The sequence below is a fragment of the Camelus ferus genome, chromosome 6 (assembly GCF_009834535.1).
Source record: "Camelus ferus isolate YT-003-E chromosome 6, BCGSAC_Cfer_1.0, whole genome shotgun sequence".
Classification (NCBI taxonomy): domain Eukaryota; kingdom Metazoa; phylum Chordata; class Mammalia; order Artiodactyla; family Camelidae; genus Camelus; species Camelus ferus.
In genome coordinates, this window is record NC_045701.1 from 52295195 (window position 1) to 52311790 (window position 16596).

General features: G+C 38.5%; 1 pseudogene; it reads left to right on the forward strand.

Moving 5' to 3' along the window:
• Positions 1 to 1833: 1833 nt before the first annotated feature.
• LOC102519694 lies at positions 1834 to 16109 on the forward strand (annotated as a pseudogene).
• The last annotated feature ends 487 nt before the right edge of the window (positions 16110 to 16596 follow it).

A 16596-nucleotide genomic window follows, 5' to 3' on the forward strand; every position in this document is an offset into this window, starting at 1 on the left:
CAGAGCAGTTCACTGAAGAGAGAGGGAGCTGCTTGAGACATCCACACACAGAACTCGGGATCCATCTTTTTTTTTGCTTATGGACAACTCATCCAAATCATGTCAATAAAAGAAACTTCTTGTTAACAGAAATTTTCAAACATGTGGAAGTAGAGGGAATAATATAATGACCCCCCCAGGTACTCTGCAACCAGTCTGCAACCGTTATCAACATTGGCCAATCTGTTTCATTTATAACCCTGATCTGCCATTTCTACCCCCAATGTATTATTTCAAAGTGAATCTCAAACATTATCTAACATACTTCAGCGTGTATCTTTAAATAATCACCTTTTCGCTAAAACACAAAGTAGCACTATCCCATCTGAAATTAAACAATAATTCCTAAATGTCATCAAAGATCCAGTCAGTGTTCTAATTTTCCTGATTATCTCATAAATATCTTATAATTGGTTTGTTCAAATTAGTATCCAAGCAAGGTCCACATATGTTTGATTGTTGTGTCTCCTAAAGTATCTTTCTCTCTTTTAAAACAATTAACTTTATTAGAATGTGAAAGAAAGATATAGAAAGCTACATGAAATAAATGTATGATAATTTTTATAAAAGTGAACCGCTTTGGGAGGGATGGCCAAGATGGTGGAGTAGAAGGAGGCAATGCTCACCCTCTCCCACGAATACATCAAAAACACATATGGAACAATTCACACAGAATGCCTACTGAACTTTAGGAGAATACCTCTTACATTGGAAATACACAGAGAATCCTCACAAAACCAGATAAATGACAAGTTTATACTGTATAGCCCAGGGAACTGTATTCAGTATCTTGCAGTAACCTATAATGAAAAAGAATATGAAAAGGAATATATATGTATGACTGAAATATTATGCTGTACACCAATATTGTAAACTGACTATACTTCAACATAAAAAAAAAAAGTGAACAGCTTTGTAACTACAACCCAGGTCAAAAAATAAAACTTTGCCTTCCACTTCAGAAGCCCTATCCATGAAACTCATTCTAATGATGAACACTTTCTTTCCCAATTACTTTTATAGTATTTGCTGCTTTGCAAATAGTTTTATCACCCAATTGTGATAAAATGGCCTTGGGCATTATAATTTAGTCTTTCCTATTAAAAAATGTATTTCAAATTCTAGCCTAACAATCCTTTTCTTTTCCTTACATTTATTTTATCTCTGTTCTTTGACCAGCAGAGTTTCCCACAATCTGGATTCTACTGATTGCACACGCATGGTGTAATTCAGAACATTCTCTGAATCTGCCCTCTGTAATTCCTGCAAGTTGGCAGCTAGATCCAGGGACAGCATCATGTTTGATCCTTCTGGCAAGGCAAGGAGGTGTTGGACAGTTCTGTAGGAGGCACATCCAGCTGTCTCCCTTGGGGTGATGTCAGCAGCCACTGATGATCATTGTAGTATCTAGTACTTTACTTGGTTTGCAAAGTGAAGACATTCTAATTTTAATAATGTCTATTTCATTTTTAGTTGAAATACTATTATAAAGAGATATTCTCCCTAATCTGTTATTTGGTTACCCAGTGGTATAGTCAATACAGGGAAGCATAATAGGTTTGTGTTTTTTTTCATTGTTTCCAGAATTTTTTTTCTTTTTTTTAAATGGAAGTATAGTCGATTTACAATGTTATGTTAATATTTGTACAGCATAGTGATTCTTTGTTTTTATTTAAAACATTTTTCAAGGTAATGAATCAATGCCCTATCACATTTTGAAGGTGATCAGTTCTTTTTGAGCTCACAGATTTAAACATATTTGATTTTTTTAATTTCATCAAAATTACTAGTATCATGATTGAAGCTCCAGTTGTCCCATCTTTGGCCAGTGAAATCTTCAGGTGGGCTGTGAACTTTTTTGAGTCGATCCTAACAGACTTGGATAAGCTCCTTGGTATTTGATAAACAAGATATTCCAGGCTCATCTTACTATTTTGTGTCACTGATTTGGAATCAGCCATTTTTTCCCAGAGGCTCTGGTTTCTTTTAATGAGAAATAGTATTTCAAGACCACAATTTGGGCACTAGGGATGCTCATTGCTAATAGGTCGGTCACTGTTTCTATTCTCTGTCTTTGCCTCTATATATTTATCTATATTTATATATGTATATAACTTTTATATGCTATATATAATATGTAAAAATATATACTTTTTGAATCATTTAAAAATAAGTTGCAAGCATCGTGACAGTTCACCCCAAAAGACACTCTCAATGAGTTTCCACCCCTGATATCATTTAAAAGAAATTTAAAAAGGAACTCTCCTACGCTGTTGATGGGAATGTAAATTGGTGCAACCACTACGGAAAACAGTATTGAGACTCCTTAAAAAAGTAAAAATAGAGATACCATATGATCCAGCAATTCCATTGTTGGGCATATATCTGGAAAAGACAAAAACTCTAATTTGAAAAGATACATGTACCCCAATGTTCATAGCAGCACCAATTACAATAGCCAAGACATGGAACCAACCTAAATGTTCACAAGAGATGACTGGATAAAGAAGTTGTGGTCTATTTATACAATGGAATACTACTCAGTCATAAAAAAGAATAAAATAATGCCATTTGCAGCAACATGGATGAACTTAGAGATGATCTTATTAAGTGAAGTAAGTCAGACAAAGACAAATATCATATGATATCACTTATATGTGGAATCTAAAAAAAATGATACAAATGAACTTATTTACAACACAGAAATAGACTCACAGATATAGAAAACAAACTTACGGTTTCCAAAGGAGAAAGGGGAGGAGAAGGATAAATTAGGAGTTTAGGATTAACATATATGCATGACTATATATAAAATAGATAAACAACAATATAACACAGGGAACCATATTCAATATCTTGTAATAACCTATTTGGAAAAGAATCTGAAAAAAGAACATGTACATGTATGTATATATAAAACTGAATCACATTGCTGTGCACCTGAAACATTGTAAATCAACTATACTTCAATTAAAAGATTAACATTCACTTGATTATATCAACTAATATACAGTCCATATTTGAATCTCCATTTATCCCCAAAATGGCACTTATATTTTTTTAATAGATCACAGTTTTTTTTTTAATTCTTAATGACATAAGCTAGGACATTTACATGTTTTTAAATTCAAGATGAAATCTGGATTTATGAACTATGTTTGATAATGTCTCTTTAGTAAAATAGTATCCCTTCACCTTTTCTTTTTTCTTTCCTGACATTGACATTTTGAAAACTTGGAGCTGTTGTCTTATAGAATGTACCACAATTCTGGACTGGTCCTAATGATTAGATTCAAGTTAAACATTTTTTTCAAGACTACTACATAAATGATACTGTGTATTTCCCCATGTAGCTTATGGGAAAGAGGCACAGAGTGTAAATTTGTTCCGTTATTACTGAAAAACAAAGTTTGATTACTTGGGTAAGGTGTGTCTGCCAGATATCACCACAAGTATAAATTTTTTCCTTTTTAATTAAAAAAGAATCTGTGGGGTGATAATCTGAATAATACAACTATCTTATTCCCCAACAAACTTTTACCCAATGGTTTCAGCATCCTTTGTTAATCCTTGCCTGAGTCAATTATTATATAAGGCTTACAAAATGATGATTTCTAATGAAATCATTTCTTCTTTATTTATTATTTCTCCTCTCTATATTATTTTCCTACAAAGACGATCTTTTTCTCTTTTCTCTCTCCCCACCTCCTCTCTCCCTCTCACTATGAGAATCATGGATTTTTAAATGATATTATTCAGTGTGGCCAGTGGCAACACCTTTGAGCTGGCTCCTTCAAGGAAATGCCTTGTCCACTTTAGCTTTCTTGTCACCATCAGGGCATTTTATAAAATATATGGAAATGCATAATGTAAGGTCACACACCACATATCAGTTTCTAGCACAGTGACAGCATCCTGCCATAGTTGTTGAAATGAACTAAATGTGCACGCTTTTGAATCATGACCCTTCTTAGTGTAAGTCTAGCACAAAGAGCATTCATTGCAAGTAGTTATCTAATGAAAGGGAGAGGGTGATGTGGTGGTTTGGGAGTCAGGCTCAGCAGGGACTAAATTCTGTTATAGTCCATTAAAAGTTTAATAGACCATTAAGGTCTTAAGAAGTGGTTCAACCTTCCTGAATTTGTTTACCAATCTGTTTAAAAAAGAAAAAAGAAGAGAGAGAGAATAATAAGATAATAATAATAAGATCTATCTGATAGGATAGAGGTTTACAGTGTCCGGCTTGTTGCAGGCATTCAGTAAATATAGCAATTACAGGGCAACTAGAGTCTGAAAAGATTGAACAGCATGAAAATCCAATTTAATACTCTTGTTTGTTTGCTTTCTGTGCCAGATGAAAACACACATCAGAGACGGAGCCTGTGGAAGGCTGCTGTTGGGTACAAACGTGGTAGAAATCTACCTTGTTTTTATCCCATCCATGACTGAGAGAAGAGACCCTGATTTGTGGGTGAGCTTTTCTTTTCTGTCCACAAGATAAGTGCCTGTCTCCTCCCTGGTTCTTCCTCCCTCTCCTCTTCTTTCTTTTTTTCCTTCCTTCCTTTCTTTTATATTAGAGTAAAATAGATAAAGTATTAAATTTACCATTTTAATCATTTCCAAGTGTACAGCTCAGTGGTATTAAGTACATTCACACTGTTGTGCAGTCACCACCATCTACCTCCAGAACTTTCTATCTTCCCAAACTGAAACTTTATACCCATTACACACTAACTCCCCACTCTCCCCTCCCCACTGCCCCAGTAAATACCAGTCTACTTTCTGCTTCTATGAATTTGACTACTTTAGATAACTCATGTATGTGGAACCATATAATATTTGTCTTTTTATTTTTGTTTTTATTAACAGCTCACACCCCGTTTCTTATTTAAAAGTGTTTTGTTATAAAAGGAAAAAAATACAAAGCAGTATAAAAGACTGACAGCATCATCAAGTTTCTTACACGATTTTCAACCTACCAGGAAGATAAACAAATAACCAACAACAGGGGGACAAGGCCTTTTCCTTCTGTTTGCTCTCAGTGAGAAAACCCAAAACTTCTATCATTGAGTACGAACAAAATTAAGATGAGAGAAAATCCTCTAGGTAAATGGCTTTTCTGGCATTCTATATTTTTCCCCTTAAACTATCACCTTATTTGGCTATTTCTACATTTTAAAAAGCTTTTGAGGATAAGCCATCACCTACCACTTGGCGGGTTGGATGGGGCGCCAGGTTCTGAAGGGAAGTGAGGATGAGGTTGGGGGACAGGGGGAAAAGGTTACAACCTATAGCCTCTGTCCCAAGGGAATGTGGCTTTTCAGCTCTGGGGAGACTCCCTCAGTGACTGATTAAGGGCTATATCAGAAATGTCCAAAGAAGAGAGGAAGAATTCAGTCCAATTCAGTCTCTCCCCTCTGAGCCAGAAGGGTCTCCAATGACCCTACCTCTCATAGGCCAAGTCTCATCTCATAGGTCCCATCTCTTCTCAGGTCAGATGCAGCTTGCCCTGCAGAGGCATGCAGAGGTACCATCACCCCACGGGCACTGTGGGGCTCTGCTGCTGTACCTCCTTCAGCAGTAACCACATCACAATTTGGATGTTATGGGAAAAACATCCCAGCCCTCAGATGGCAGAAGCAGCCATCCTGAGCCCCCTTTTCCTGTTTGTTGGAGTCATCTCCAAGCCCAGCAAGACGCCTGTGATTCTGCATACCCACAATAGTCTGAATGATAGACGAGCTGCTGTCTATGTGAGCAGCTTCTAGTGGACCAAAGACCAGCAGCTGGTCCCAGGTTATTCACTTTGTAGGAGTCCATGATGTGGTGGAGCTGAAATTTGCAGAGAATGGAGCAAAAGGCCAGTCCAAGGGGTACGCTGAGGAGGTGGCAGCCTCTGAAAACTCTGTCCACAAATTGCTGGAAACTCCTGCCAGAAAAAGTACCTAATGCAGAAAAAGGTGAGGTCAGCCACCTGGCAGAATCTGTCATAGTTTGAGTCAGAGGTTCAGAATGTGAATGTGTTTGGGTCTCATGAGTGGAAATAGCTCCATGGGACCATACCTGAGATTCTAGTGATTCTGCTGATGGATGGACCACACTCTGAGAAATTTTACCTTCATCCGTCCACATGAATAAGCCACCCAGTGCCCAACTTCAGTCGCCCTCTTCAGCCCTTCACCTGATTGGTCTGCCCCACCCCCAATTCCACTCCTACCACTTCTCTCCTCAAGCTTTGGAGTCCCTCCTTTTCCTTCTGGCACCCACCATGAGCATCTTATGCTCCTCCATTGCCTCCTTATTTAGATGTACCTCCCCCCTGGGCCATTCCACCCTCCCTTTGCCTCAATCCAGCCTTCTTTCCCCACCCAATGGTGAGGTCTCCACCAGATATTTACATGAAGGTCTTTGAACCCTCTGACCACCCTAGCAGCCAAGATTTGGGCTTTCCACACTCTATGGTGAGTGAAGCTGAGTTTGGAGTGATTATGAAGCAAAACAGAGCCATTTTCAACAGTGCCACTTCTAAAGCACTATCTGGAGCCAGTGCAGGGGATGAAAGGGCCTCGACTGGGATGCTGCTCACAGCTAATTACTGGTATCAAACAGTCTCAGGTCGTCAATGAGGAGTGTTGCTGTGTCCTCACCTCCTCTCTTAGAGCTGTCTTCATGGCACTGAAGCCAAGTCCTTCAGTGTGGGTGCCAGCAGGAGCTCTTCCAGAAAAAGACATCTGTTCTGGGAGAGATCATCTAGCTGGTCCCATGAGAGCAGCAGGAGGCACCAGAACCTGCTTATAATGAAGACCAGCATGGTCATTATTTCCAAGAAAGGAACCAGGTACACGAGAGATACCAGAGGATTGGGACTGGCACCACTGAGAAAGGAATCTGGTTGGAAGCAAATGTTTTTCAATGGACTTGCATCTCCCTACCTTCACCAGAGCATTTTGAAGCCCTGAATTCCTCTGAGCAGGAAGAAGCATTTGTCCCCCCTTTGCCAGCAGATGACACAAAGGCTTCACCTGAGGCAGATATAAGCTGATATGTGTCCCTTTTAAGATCCACCCCGAGCCTGCCCTCTATTATTGTCATCAGATTTTGATAATTGGGGACAGCTCTCTGATTAGTCCAAGCAGTCCCTGCTGCGGGAACAGACAGCTTTCTTACTGGAAGAACTGCAGGAATTTACTAAAATGCACTGACAGGAACATGGAAACACGCGTAGGAGTGGATCTTGAAGGTGTTGGACAGAGGGGCATGGAGTGTTAAGGGAGGCATTGTACAGGGAGCACTTACTGGCCTGGAAGCACCCTCTCGTGACTCAGGATTTGACTTCCCAGCAAGGATACTTCATAGGTTGCTGGCTGGGTTCTTTGTTGGTTAGACATGAAAATAACTTACAATAAATGAGGCAGAAAAGCCACAACTGCCCAGGCGAAGCATGGAGAGAAGAGTCATCAGGGCATGTTACACTGGCTTATTATGTGACACTGAGAATCTAACCAGTGACTGTGTTCCCCAGGAAGAGGTCCAGAAGACAGTCCCTCCACTGAGACAAGAAGGAAGGCGCTGGTGAGGGAAGCACTGGCCGCCGTGAGATGTCAAGGACACTGTCCTCTGCAGGTCTGACCACACCACCCTGCCCCGCTCATCTGATCCCAGCGCAGACCTCAGGAGGGGACCCTGGAGCTGGGCAGCGGGCAGTTCCTGTGAACAGCCACTGTCTCGCCTTAAACACATGACTGGACATCTCTCTGCTTTCTGCCTTAGGACTTTCTCCAGTCCTCTCAGTCTGCATAGCTGTGATCTGGGAGTGCGGGGATGTTAATGCCTTAGGGGATGAATTTCTCAGTGAATGAGGAGCAAGCAGTTAGTGAACGAATCCCCCCCACCTCCCTGTCCTTCAGCGGGACAATCCTGGGACACATTCGCCACAGTCCTGGGAGGGCCTGTGGCGGGACGAGTCTCTGATGTCCACAGTGGTAGAAGCTCTCCCTGTATAGGCCTCAGGGACAGGGTGCTCGAAAAGTCAAAAAGTCTCTGTTAATTATGCTTTCTCCTCTTGTCTCCCTCTCTTAATAGCTTCACTCCTGCTCTCTGGGGTCACCTCCCAGTTCAGCTGCCACACCCCAGTCCTTGACTCACTCTTTGCTTTCAAGGGAGCCACAACTAAGGCTCATCTTCTGTGCTGGAACTTCAAGTTCCTAACATTCATGTCTGGGTAGCACCGCCTGCTGCGCACCAGTCAGCCTATTAAATATCCTCATTTGAAAACCATGTCAGCTGGCTCAGCAGTAACTGCCCCTTGGTAACATTAGCTTTCTCAGAACTACATTTCACTCTCTCTACCCCAATTCCTTATAGGGGAGAGGCAGTATTTTTCCTACAATATTTCCCCCAACCCCTCATGAAGTCCTTGATGGCAGAGCCAGCTCACAATACAATATGTGTGAGCAAAGAGCCAGAACTAGCCAGAACTACTGTGTTTCATAAAGAGCAGTTGTTATTAAAAGCAATAAGGGGACCCAGTTAGGTCTAGTGCAATGGAAAGTAATTGCATTTTCTCATGGAAGCATTTTAGTGTGTCCAAGTGCTCAGCCTTAATTCTCCACGCTCACTCTCATTACTTGTTTGCACTGCCATTTGCTAAGACCTGTCTTTCCTACGTTATTACCCTTCCTGTTTATTCTGCAACTGACTTATTTTCAATCTGTAAAACGTGAGATGGTTCTGTCTGCACCCTTATCAGGAGAAAGAATCCTTCCTGATTTAGATCCCAGATCTTGAAGTGTTCTCTCTCTGGCAGACCCGAAGCCTTGCCACTTCATTTGAAAAGCTTCCAGAATCCCATTTCCTCCGAAGATCTTCTCTCTGAGGAGAACAATATTGTACCAGCTCCAGCCTCTTGAAACTCAGAATCTCTCACAGCCCCTGGTTCCTGACCTCCCACGAGAGGCCCTCAGCCCCCCACAACCACTGAGATTCAGACGGATTGTTTAGATGCTTCTTTGTCCTCAGTGTTATGATTTTTCAATTAGAAATTTCTTGACATCAAACATAATGTCTTTGTAATTCAGTTTCTAGCACAAGGTCATGCACAGAGAAACACTTAATACAGTCTTTTTTATGAAGGTTGAACCAGAGGTAAATTCAGGCAACACAAAAGAAAAATTTCAAATGTCGTATGTTAACATCTAACAAGTGAACAATCTTTTGCTTGGGTTAATATTAGAAGGCTCAGCGAGTAGGTTCACATAGCTACAATGTAGAAGTCAAAAGTAACTTTAAAACACACAGACAGCAGTTAGTTATATGGGTTGGTGAGAAGACATCACAGACCCAACTGTATTCTTATATACTGTTGAATGTCCTCTATGGCATAAAGATAGTGATACAGTAATATTGTAGATCTGCCATCACCAGTGGTGTTCTGTCGTGTCTATACAGACCTAAAGGGTATAAGAAAAATCATGGCCCTGGATAGGAGCTTGGTCCACTAATCGACTGTTTAAGAAATATTAAATATGAATGGAGCAATAGGAATTATCTGATTCAACTCCCTGACTTTATACTTGGGGACTCTGAGGTAAAGAGACTTGGAAATAGTGGAATAGGGTCTTCTGATGACTAGGCCTGTATTCTTCTAACATGCTACGTGAATGTGGGGAGTGAGCTGTTAATTCTCCCCAAGCTGCAGGCTTCTCAGGAAGCCAGGAAAGATTTCTAGGGATCTATACAAAGGAAAAAAATCCCAAAATGTAGACTAAAATTTTATGAACACAGATATTCATTATAGGCTGCTTATAATAAACAGAAAATTAGAAATTACCTGAATTCTAAGAGAAGGAAATAGGTAAATAAAAGGATAATGGAATAATAGGATAATGCACAATGGAATATTATGCCAACATGAAAAAGCTTCTATAAAAAATTTAATACCATAGAGAAAACCAGGATACTAAATTTATATAGAGAATATTATCTCACTGGTATAGACATAAATACAGCATAGAAAAAATACAGACAAAAGCATACTAAAATGGTAACTATGGACATCATGTATCTTTAGGTGCTGAAACTAGTTGGTGATTTTTATTAAAAAAAAAATGTTCTGTACTTTTCATAATGATTTTCTACCAGGAAAACCTTTCTACCAGAAATGAGTAAGATCATCTAAAATGTATTAGTTAATTTAAAAAAAACTAAATTTTTACATGAAAGGTAGTTTTCAGTATCTCTGCATCAATCTTTGAATGAGACAGGGTGCATATCAGGAGAAGCCAGACTTTTTTCTCATAGTCATGTACTGATGGGGACATTTTTGACATGCAAAATACAAAGGAAGTAACATCAGAAAATATCAACTGGTTTTACTAATTTGTGACTCTGATAAGAAAACTACTAAACTTTTAGATTTTGGTTGGGTTTGGTTTTACTCCAGGCCCAGCATTATTTTTTCCACAGCTTTTCTTGATTTTGTTTTGGATGATAGTATAAAAATTATGGTCACTGTGAGTTTGGGTCCTCCAAGAAGTAGATGCCAAGATGGGGTAAGATGTGCAAGAGAGGGTAACAGGGTAAAGGGGGAGAGGTAAAGGAGGAGAGAGCGGGGAACAGCAGAAAGAGCTTTCGGATGGAAACAAAGGTCTGACTCTTGTGGAAGGAGAAGGGTAAGGAGCGTCAGGTAGTAAGAGTCTCAGACAGCAGCCTGGTTCCCAAAGAGGTTCAGCCAAGCCAATGGGTAGTGCTCGAGCTAAGTCAGCCATCGTGTTTCTCAGGAATAGGACCACATTTGTATCCTCGTCATGCTCAGTCACTGACTGGAAGCAGCCTGTGGGAATTGTGACCTTGGCACAAATGCGGTGGGGCATACACAGGGAAAGCTACGACGGCTGCAGTCAACTACGACCATCACAGCAGACATCTGAGCAGCACAAGTTCAGGGCCACCACGGTCATTAAGATGCACATTACAAGAAGATGGATAGATGGATGGTTCCCCAAGTCTTTGAAACACAGAATGAGTGACCTTGATATTTTCTTGCAGTTCATCCCTATAGACAAATGTGTCAAGAGGCAATGCCTAAAGCAACTTGGAGTGAAGCACATTTGCATTTGTGGGTTGATTGTGCGTATCACTTTCTAATTGCCTCACAGATATAGAAAGAGTTATTGTGTTCATATTTAACTTCTCCAGATGAACTTTGGCTGGGGACAGGCAGCTCATCTATTCTGCCTTCCTGTGGTTTTGTTTTTGCTAATTCTCTATTTCAGGTAAATATAGTATAGATAATAATATATTGTAAATGAGACACCAATTCAGAACATGTCACAGTATTTCCTTTACTTTTATTTTATTTCCTTTGGAAATACTGGCTCGACAGAGACTATAATTACTGGAAAGCAGAAATGCAATGCTGTCATACAAACTGAAGTGTTTCTACTATATCTCTGAGGCATTTAATCAATTCAGCCAAAGCAATCAACAAAACTGGTTGTTTATTGTTGTAATTCCAAATCACCTAATGACTAACTGGGTTTCTTCAGATTTAATTGACTAGATGTTGAACCACTGTGACAACATAAACCAGCATGCCCAAATGGCTAAGATGGCAGAAAATTCACTGTTGCTAATATTAATGAGTGAAACTCCTTTCAGTTATTTTACACTTGAAGCAAAAACACGATTGAATTGTAAAATGGTTACAACAGCCAGGAAGTGTTGATAGTACAATAAGTGTTTATTAATTTAAAAAATTCCCTTGCTATAACTGAGGGGTGACTGTATTTTAAAGCTTTGTCTCTGGAATCTTCTTCATTGGTGTACCTTTGTGTTTCTGGGGCAGAACAAACCCTGTATGCTCTGCTCATGGTATGAGTTCCATGATGAGTTCAACAGTGACTTCTTTTTTGTTTGTTTGTTTGTTTTACTTTATTGTGGTAAGAATATTTAATGTGAGATATACCACACTCCTAACAAGTTTCTAAGTGTACAAAATACTATTGTTGAAAAAAAATTTTTTTTTCAGATCTCTAGAGCTTATTCATCTTACTTAACTTTTGTTCTTTATGCCCATTGATTAGTAGGTCTTCATTTCTCCTCCCCAGTCCCTGACAATCACCATTTGGCTCTTTGATTCTATTAATATGAGTATTTTAGATACCTCATATAAGTGGATTTATATGGTACTTGTCTCCTGTGATTGGCTTATGTTACCTAGTATAATATCCTCCAGGCTCCTCCATGTTGTCACATATTGCACAATTGTCTTCTTTTTTAAGGCTGAATAACATTCAGTTGAATGTATGTACCACACTTTCTTTATCTTTCCATCTGTCAATGGACATTTAGGTTGTTTCCATATCTTGGCAACTGTGAATAGTGCTGCAATGCTCATGGGAATACTAATAGCTCTTTAAACTCCTGATTTCAATTCTTTTGGATAAATACCCAGAAATGGGATTTCTGTATTACATAGTAGTCCTATTTTTAATTTTTTGAGTCATCTCCATAAAATGGTGGCTGCACCATTTTACATTCCCACCAACAGCGTGCAAGGGTTAAAATTTCTCCACATCCTTGTCAACACTTGTCTGTTATTTTGGTAGCAGCTATCCTGACAGATGTGAGGTGATATCTCATTGTGGTTTTGATTTGCATCTCCCTGATGTATAATGTCATTGAGTACTTTTTCATATACCTGTTGGCCATTTATATGTCTTTTCTGTAGAAATGTCTATTCAAATCCTTAGCCCATTTTTTAATTGGTATATTAGTTTTTTCTGCTATTGAGTCGTAAGAATTCCTTTTATATTTTGGAGATTAACCCCTTATCACATATATGGTTTGGAAATATTTTCTTCCAGTCTGTACATTGCCTTTTCACTCTGTTGATTTTTTTTTTTTTTTTGCAGCAGGGGGATGTGCAGAAGCTTTTCTGTTTGATGTAGTCTCATTTGTTTTTGTTGTCTGTGCTTTTGATGTCATATTCATGAAATCTTTGCATAGACCAATGTCATGAGGCTTTTCCTGTGTTCTTTTTCCTAGGAGTTTTATAGTTTCCAGTCTTACATTTAAGTCTTTATTCCAATTTGAGTTGATTTTTGTATGGTGTAAGGTAAGAGTCCATTTTCACTCTTTTGCATGTGGATATCCAGTTTTCCCAGCACCATTTATTGAAGAGACTATCCTTTCCCATTGTGTATTCTTGATGCTCTTGTTGAAGATCAATTGGCCATGTATGTGTGGGTTTATTTCTGGGCTCTCTATTCTGGTCCATCGGTCTAGAGGTCTGCTTTTATGCCAGTACCATATTGTTTTGATTATGATAGCTTTGTAATATATTTTCAAATCAGGAAGTGTGATGGCTTTGATTTTGTTCTTTCTCAAGATTGATTTGGCTATTCGTGGTCTTTTATGGCTCCATATGAGTTGGAGAACTGCTTTTCTCTTTCTGTTAAAAATCCCAGCAGAATTTTGATAGGGATTACTTTGAATTTGTAGATTGTTCTGAATAGCATGGAGATTATAATATTATTAAGTCTTCCAGTCCATGAACATGGGATGTCTTTCCATTTGTGTCTTCTTTTATTTAGTTCATCAATGTTTTGTAGTTTCAGTTATAAGACTTTCACCTCCTTCGTTACATTTATTTCTAAATACTTAATGTCTTTTTGGTGCTTTTGTAAACGGGATTTTTTTTTTCCTGATTTCCTTTTCAGATTATTTGTTGTTAGTGTATGGAAACACAATTGAATCTTGTATGTTGATTTTGTATCCTGCAATTTTGCTGAATTAGTTTATTAATTTTAACAGTGGACTCTTTAGGATTTTTTATATGTAAATACATATCATCTGCAAATAGGGACAATTTAACTTCTTTCTTTCTGATTTGTATGTCTGTTATTTCTTTTTCTTGTCTACTTGCTCTGGCTAAAACTTTTAGTACTATGTTGAATAGAAGTGTCAGGAGTGAGCATCCTTGCCTTATTCCTGATCTTAAAGGAAAAGCTTTCAGTTTTTCACCATTAAGTATGTTAGATGTGGGCTTTTCATATTTGGTCTTTATTTCAGTGACTATTTCTTGATGTGACATGTGTTACTCTAGAAAGAGAAAGAAGGAATCAGACAATTTCAGTATGTGATTCATTCTCAAAGTGTGGTTCCTGGACCCAGCAGTATCAGTATGTACCCAGGAACTTGTTAGAAATGCAAATCCTCAGGCCCACCCCAGACTTACTAAATCTGAAACTTTGGGAGTGGGGCCAGCAATCTGTGTTTCAACAAGCCATCTGCATGATTCCAATGCATGCTAGGAGGATGTCTGACTAACACTATTTCCCATGGTGTATTCTTCAGAAAAATATTCTGTGAAATATTAGCAAGTGTTATGCAACAGCAGGATTCCTTACTTGAATAAATTTGGGAAATTTGGGGCTAAAGAAGCTAAGTAGAGCCCATGGACCATGCCCCTTCACAGAGGTCCCCTACAGGTCATTTCTCCAGACCTGCCACTATATACAGGCAACTGTTTATGCCCCACGAATAGCACCTGCCATGTTCTTTCTCCAAGAGCCTGGTTCCCCATCTCTCTCAGCCATTCGGAGAAAGAGTTCCCTTTCCCTCTGTCCAAAGTCCATCTTTCTTTTTTCCACCCTAGTATGACTGACAGGGGGAAACTCAGTCTGGTCTGATGCCCCACCTCCTCCACTGCATGGCAATCACAGCAATTAATGGGCAACATATTAACCAAAGTGTAGTTTACTCAGCCCTAAATTTTGGTCTGAGGCATCTATATTTGTATTATTTCATTGGTTCGGGGGCTTTCCCCAAATTAATGTGAAATTATTTGCTTTACATCTATTGAAAGGCAAAACCTAAAAAGGGCTTGCCTGTAGAATAGATTCTGTCCCCATTTTAACATGCAGAAATTAGTGAGGTGGCCCCCAGATAGCAGGTTTTCAGTTCTGGCAACTTAAACTTCAAATTCTACCTCTAGCAGCAGGAAGAAACTGCAGGCAGCTTAAAATACAGGTTTGTCCCTGATATAAGGACTACTTAGTAAGACTTAAATGAGAGAGTCCAAATTACTTTTTCATTTCTTAAAAAAATTAAAATACTCCAATGCTTTAAAATTTTACTTTATTTCATTGTTGGTTCAACATTGTAAGCCAAAGAGCAGGAGGATGAGCGGAAAAAGCAGAAAAAGGAATTACTCCAGCTTCTAAAGAAAATAATATTGCCTCCAACAGTGTAGGACGGCTCCCTTTTCTCCACAGCCTCTCCAGCATTTATTGTTTGTGGACTTTTTAATGATAGCCATTCTGACTGGTGTGAGGTGATACCTCATTGTAGTTTTGATATGCATTTCTCTGATAATTAGAGTTATTGAGCATTTTTTTTCATGTATCTATTGGCCATTTATATGTCTTCACTGGAAAAATGTTTGTTTAGGTCTTCTGCTCATTTTGGGGGTTGGCAGGTTTTGTTTGTTTGTTTGTTTGTTATTGAGTTGTATGAGCTGTGTGTATATTCTGGAACTTAAGCCCTTGTCAGTTGCATCATTTGCAAATATTTTCTCTCATTCTGTAGGTTGTCTTTTCTTTTTCTTTTTCTTTTTCAGTTTCCTTTGCTATGCCAAAGCTTATGCTGTTTGGTGCAGCCATTAATGAAAACAGTATGAGAATCCTTTAAAAAACTAAAAATAGAAGTACCATATGATTCAGCAGTCCCAGTCCTGGGCATATATCTGGAGGAAACCCTAATTCAAAAAGATACATGCACCCCAGTGTTCATAGCAGCACTATTTACAATAGCCAACACATGGAACCAACCTAAATGTCCATCGACAGAGGATAGGATAAAGAAGTTGTGGTATATATATAATATATATGTATACCACATATGTATATAATATGTATATAATATATACATATGTGTGTGTATATATATACACACAATGGAAACTACTCAGCCTTAAAAAAAACAATGAAATAATGCCATTTGCAGCAACATCGATGGACCTGAAGATTGTCATACTAAGTGAAGCAAGCCAGAAAGAGAAAGACAAATATCATATGATATCACTTAAATGTGGAATGTGAAAATTAACACAAATGAACTTATTCAAAAAACTGAAACAGACTCACAGACATAGAAAACAAACTTATGGTTACTAGGGGGGAAACAGGGTTGAGGGGTGGTGGAGAGATAAACTGGGAGCTTGGGATTTGCAGAAACTAACTACTATATATAAAATAGATAAACAACAAGGTCCTGTACTATATAGCACAGTGAATTATATTCAATATCTTGTAATAGCCTATAATGAAAAAGAATATGAAAAGGAATACATATATATGTATAACTGAATCACTATGCTGTACCCCAGAAATTAACACAATATTGTAAACCAAGTATACTTCAATTAAAAAAATAAACCAATAAACAATAATCTTATGCCAAAAAAAAAAAAAAAAGAAAGAAAACAGTATTGCATTTCTTGTCTGGCTTTGCATGGGTCAAGATATATCCTACATGATGAACTACAAATGCCTA